The sequence below is a fragment of the Chelonoidis abingdonii genome, chromosome 4, assembly GCF_003597395.2.
Source record: "Chelonoidis abingdonii isolate Lonesome George chromosome 4, CheloAbing_2.0, whole genome shotgun sequence".
Taxonomy (NCBI): domain Eukaryota; kingdom Metazoa; phylum Chordata; order Testudines; family Testudinidae; genus Chelonoidis; species Chelonoidis abingdonii.
The window spans coordinates 7,754,454-7,760,281 of record NC_133772.1 but is presented as its reverse complement, the minus strand read 5'-3'; the positions used below and the strand labels follow the sequence as shown (position 1 = coordinate 7,760,281).

The following is a 5,828-nucleotide window of genomic DNA, read 5'->3' as shown; positions in this document are numbered from 1 at the left end:
ACAACAAAATCTCTGGCTTGGGCATGCATGATTTTTTGTGCTTGGGTGTGTGGTCAAAGTAAATGTGTGGCATACACTGCTGGATGGGCAGCCATTCAAGAGAATAGGTATGTCTGTAAGAAAGAGTTTGTGTGTTTGTCTGCGATGGTGGGCATCAGTGTGTGTGTGTGTGTGTGTATGCACACAACAGAGTGAATGCCTACTGTGGGTGTGTGCGATTGTGTGTATAGGTATGAATGCAGGCTGCCCGCAGCTGGACACATGCATATCCAGCTGTCTGTGTGCCGGGTGCTCGGGGAAGCCCATGCTGCTTTGTGAGGGCACCAGGCTGCGTACAACTGGGATAGAGGAGTGGCTTTTCCTTACAGAGCATGTCCCTGCATGCCCAGACACCCTCTTTGACTGAGACTCCACCAGGGATGGGTAGCAGGAAGGGACAATCCCTTTGTGGTGATAAGGGAGAAAAAAACAAAGCCTGCAGAAGACATTAAGAGTGTTTACTCTGGTCTTTCCTCCTACCGACACTTCCTGTTATTCCTATGGCAGTGACTCCTGCCCTTGGCTGGTCTGGAGGGAATCAGGCCAAGGAGACAGACCCCAGTATGGCAGGGAACTGTGACACACGGCTCACTGCTGCTGACAACCCAACATGGGCAAAAGCCTCCTCTAGCCCTGCTTCACGCTACCATCCATAGGAATTTGTGGCTGTTCTGGGGCATCGCTCCTGGGTGTGGATATGGGCAAGTGGGAGATAGAAATCAATATATAGCAACAATGGGGGAAAGAAGAGGTGAATAGGACTGGTAGGAGAGAGGCAAATTAGGAGAGGTTGTAATGAACCCCAACGAGGGATTCCTGGGGAAAGATCATCCATTGGTCTATGTTACCATCGCAGCTGAACCTCATTCATTCCCATTTGGACAAGCTGCCATCCTAAAAGGATACTAAGAAAAATTAAGAAGAAACACAGACCAAAGGATTTTTGTTTTGTAACACAACATGTGATTACCCTGTGGAACTCCTTGCTATTTGATATTACATGCAGCAAAGACCTTAGGACAGACATTTATATGGAAATAAAAGGACTGGAAATGTATATGGAACCATCCATGATTATGATAGGCTGAAAATGTACCAGGGATATGAACCCTCGTGCTTCAAGACATATATCAGTCACTTACTTCCTGAGGCTAGGAATAATCATCAATTGGGGTAGGTTATTCCAGTAAGGCACTAGTGTCTTTCCCTGAGGCAGCTGGCACTGGCCACTGGATTCCCAGCTGGAGCTGATTAGAAAACTGATTTCCCATCCAGCAAATAATATTTTAGATTTTGAGTTTGTTCATCCCCAACCTGGATGAAGAATCAAAATTAGGATTTTGTTATTAAATGAAATGCGGGGGTTGGGGGGACGACACACATCATATGGGATCAATCCAAACATGTTATTTCGATAAATTCAAAACACATTTAGATGTTGACCATGTTGAATTTTTAAATGATTTTTATAGAGAACAAAGTAAACTCCTACACACACAAAAAATTCTGGAAAAAAAATGGAAACTTTGCTTTCCAAAAAAACAGAAAAGAGAGAGAAAAATAGGACTGTCTAAACTTTTTTCCTCCCCCCAATTTCTTTTCCAAAATGAGAAGCTGTCAAAGTCAATACAATTTTGCAAAATAAGGCCACGTTGTTGAAACGGCGTTTCCCAAATAGTTTTAGGGGAAATGTTTCAATTAGCTCCATTCCCGGCTAGACAGATGGCTGTTGTGATCCAACCCTGGAGAGACGATGGTCACCAGGGATTAGGATTGCCCACGTCGAGCCTAGTGTAGCAAGAAAGCCATAAAAGGAAGCTAGAGGAGGAAGGACAGGAGGAAGAGTGGCTGATTGCTATTTTAAAGTTGTTTTTCCCATTGTGGACTCAACCCAGCTTCCGAACATGATGAGGAGGTCCGAGGTCACTGAAAATATTGTGTTTGGATGTGAAGAAGGTGGGAGGTCAAACAGCAGCTGGTAGTTATCTCTTGCTGGGGAAGGTGGCTGTTAAAAAGGTACACACGCCTGATCCTCCCCAGCAGGGGACAGGCAAAGCTGTCATCTTCCACAGGAGGCTCCACATCCCCTCCACAGACTCATCCACTCAGGAGTTCACTGGCTCTGGATGTGACGCGTGCTCCACCAGCCGGGATTTGTGCTGGTGATGGAAAGGTGCAGCAGACCATCACTGTCACTTGAAATGTGCATTCATCCCATCCCGCTGCCCCTGCTATCTTCAGCTCTGGGCTCCCCCCTCCATACGCACAAGCAGTTCTATTAACATGCCCCTATAGTGCCATGCAGCCCTCCTACTATTCCATTCTACTCTGCCCACATGCACTGCATTCTCCGAATGCCCTTCCATGCTCCCGTCTCCCTCCTGGCTCCATCTTGTCACACAGCAAACCTGCCATCCCACCTCTGTCCTTGTGCAGCCATATCGATGCCCCTCAATCCTGAGCTGCGACACCCCTGCTATTCCAGCCCTGGACATGCTTCCTCTCACACATATCAACTACACTGACGCATCTCAGTTTTGAGATTTGCTGAGCTTCCAAGCCAGGGCTCCCCCTCGCCACGCACAGACACTACAGTTGGGTGGCATTTATTTTTCCCGTCCCATGAAAAAGTTTCAGGATTTCCAAAATGTTCCCCTTCTGCATCAGGCTGAAGGCCTTGCAAAGTTTTGTCAGTCAAGAACAAGAAGAAAAAAAACCTCCTCCTCTCCTCCTCCTGGCGAAACCCTAACCTGGGCACTTAGCTCGGATAGGAGATGATGCGAGTTCAAATCCTTTCTCCAATAAATATTTAAGTAGCTACGCAAGATGGAACAGCTTCCACAGGAAAGAGACTCTGCAGAATCAACTGGGGATTGGGAAACTCATGCGGGATGCACGTGAAGTCTTTGGCTTGAATAAGTCAAAAATGTGAACATCAGACTTCCATGTCTCAAGTGTGTGCCCTGCCCACCAGGCCACCTGGGCTGTTCATGGTGGGGCACTCACTCTCTCTCTGGTTTTGCCCAGCAATTCCATCCTGGCTCAGAGAACCTTTTCCTGCTGAAAGTCTCACTAAAATGGCCAAACGTTTTGGTTTTGACAAATCAGCATTTTCCCACCAAACGCAACGTTTCATCAAAAAATTCCCAACGAGCTCTTCCCAGCAGCCCTGCCAGTGCCCCTCCATTCTGAGACCCCACACAAGTCTGCTGGTGCCCCTCATGCCTGACCCTCAACCCCCTGCTGTTCCTGCCCTGACACCCCCCACCCTCACACACCCACACCCCTTTGCCAGTTAACAACCTCTGGAGGAACTCTGGAATGACATTCATAGCTTGTTCCTGTTGCCTTATCCTGCTGTTGGCCTCTGTTATTTATCTTCCCCTGTTTGTACATGTCACTCGTTTGACTAATCACACCTCAGCAGCACCATCTCCCTGAAGGCTGGCTTGCACATGCAGCAGTTACCCTATCTCTGTGGGGAATAAAACTGAGGCCAGGCGGATTTTGGAGGTTCCTGCTAAGGTTGTGGTGAAGACACCTCTGCCAGGCTCTCCTCTCTCCACTCAGTCTTGTGCTCAGTTGGTGTATCTAGCTAGATACTTTAACGCCTGTCACAGGGCCGCCTGCAGGCAGCAAAAGGGGCAGTTTGTCCCATGACAGGGCCCCCCAAACTGAGTTGCATTGCAGCTTGGCACACAGGGTCATAGTGCCACTCAGGTTTGGCCCAAGGGGTGCTGCGCTGCCATCTACCAGGTTACACCTCCCAGAGGGGAGAGCTGGGCCCAGCCTGCAGGATACCAGCTGCTGCTGCAGAGTGAGTATGGGATGGGCTCCATCTCCAAACCCCTGGTCCCCAAAGGACTCCCCGAGTGGTAATTTTCTTGAAAGGTTGGAAGGGGTCCTCAGTTTCAGACTTTGCCCAGGGCCACAAAAACTTGGGTGCAGCCCTGGCCTGTAGTAGCTGAGACCTCACAACCATTGGTGACACTTGTCCTCCCACCTATCCTGTCAGCTAGGGAGGACAAGTTACAGATGGGGAACTGGGAAACATGGCAGGGTATGTGAGAGGAAGGATCTGGCTATCCCTGTTTTTTTATATACCAGTCCAGTGCCCAAGTTGCTAGAAAACCCTTCCAACTCTTGGCAAGTGATTCCTGTCCCAGTGAAAGGGAATCACCTAGGGTCACCTCTTTCAGTTACAGCTCAGAGGTATTGATCTCTCTCATAGGGTTTTATACTGATGCCCATCACCGCAGCATCTGAGCACCTTCCATGTAAGTTCAATAGGGATAGTGAAGTGCCTAGTGGACTTCATGTAACCTCTGGCATTTCTCCCTTTTTGGAGTGGCTTAAGGGGTAAGTGGAAGGAGCAATTAAGCCTCTTTATATAGTGACAGCCAGAAACAACAGAAGCCGCTGTCCAAAGGTACAAGACCATATGGCAAGCTCTGATCAGAGACTAAGCGACATCCACTGAAGTGTTTCCTGATTGCAAATGCAGGGGCTAAGAGATGGTTTGGCAAGCTGTGTGAGAGAGAGAGAGAGAGAGAGAGAGAAAGATAACAGACAGGGAGAAGCAGCTGGGAGAGGGCAGAGACAGAGCTTTTAGGGCACAGAACTGATTGGAGTGGCAAACTTGGAAACAGAGAGCAAGGAAACTTACCTGCTGTTTGTTTCTGCTGCGCTCAGGGAAACAGGACAGTGTCTCCATTCTTGGCAAATAAACAGGATTGCACCACAGAAATAGCTGACTCAGATCAGATATTTCTCCTTATCATGGACACACCCTGACAAGGCCCCACATATTGCCTGACTGCTCAGGCCAAAGTGGCAACGATAAGTGCACTCCTTGCTCTGTGCGCTGTGCTCAGGCTGCCTCTAGGCTTCAAACCTTGACATGACTCCATTCTTTTCCTGTTGTTGTGGGTGAGCCACTGCAAGAAGACTGCCTCTGCGCCAGGCTCTGGACTCAGCCCAGATAGGCCTTCCTGTCATCTTCTCCATCCACACATTCCAGCACTGAGAAACCATTACTGTGAATGTCCTGCCTCCCAGCCTCTCTTGCTTCCTTACCCGCTGTCTCTTTGCCAGGTGACTCAGCATGTACTGGAAGGTTCACACCCGAGTGTACTAACTCAGTCGTCAAAACCAGTATTTCATTTATTACATCCCTCCTGTTCTGAGGCACAGTATCATTTTAGTTGCCAATATGCCTGATAATGAATCTGAAAAGGTAACAGGTGCAATAGGCCACACATCCCTTGCCCAGTACCAGAGGGGTAGCCGTGTTAGTCTGTATCCACAAAAATCAACGTTGTTTTTCTTGATCTCTTATCCAGTTTCATTCTAATATTATCCCCACCTATTCAGCCATCTCAATGGCTCTACAAAAGCTAGATATTCTTTTAGATTTCTTAACTCCAGTCTCACAGAGGCAAAAGGCTGCCTCCACTTCATCTGTTTTTCCATTGTTAGATCTGTCATTAGATATTTATCAATGGTGTCTCCATTCACCATATAGAAACTCAAATTTTGTCCGACTTTTCCCCTCCACAAAGAGACTGTTTTCCAGGTATAATGTACTGCACCATAATTGTGTCAAGTATCAGAGGGGTAGCCGTGTTAGTCTGAATCTGTAAAAGCAGCAGAGAATCCTGTGGCACCTTATAGACTAACAGACGTTTTGGATCATGAGCTTTCGTGGGTGAAAACCCCACTTCGTCAGATGATGTAGTGGAATTTCAGGGCAGGTTATAGTATGCTAGCAAGCAAGCTGAGCTAATGAG

At 47.9% G+C, this 5,828-nt stretch overlaps 1 long non-coding RNA gene across 1 annotated transcript; it reads right to left on the bottom strand.

The window, feature by feature from the left end:
- Positions 1-1,475: 1,475 nt before the first annotated feature.
- On the bottom strand, positions 1,476-4,966 carry LOC142046720 (uncharacterized). The gene is made up of 2 exons (XR_012655691.1): positions 4,706-4,966; positions 1,476-2,198 (listed from the first exon to the last, which is right to left on the bottom strand). It is a non-coding gene; the product is annotated as an uncharacterized LOC142046720 (long non-coding RNA).
- Positions 4,967-5,828: the final 862 nt, after the last annotated feature.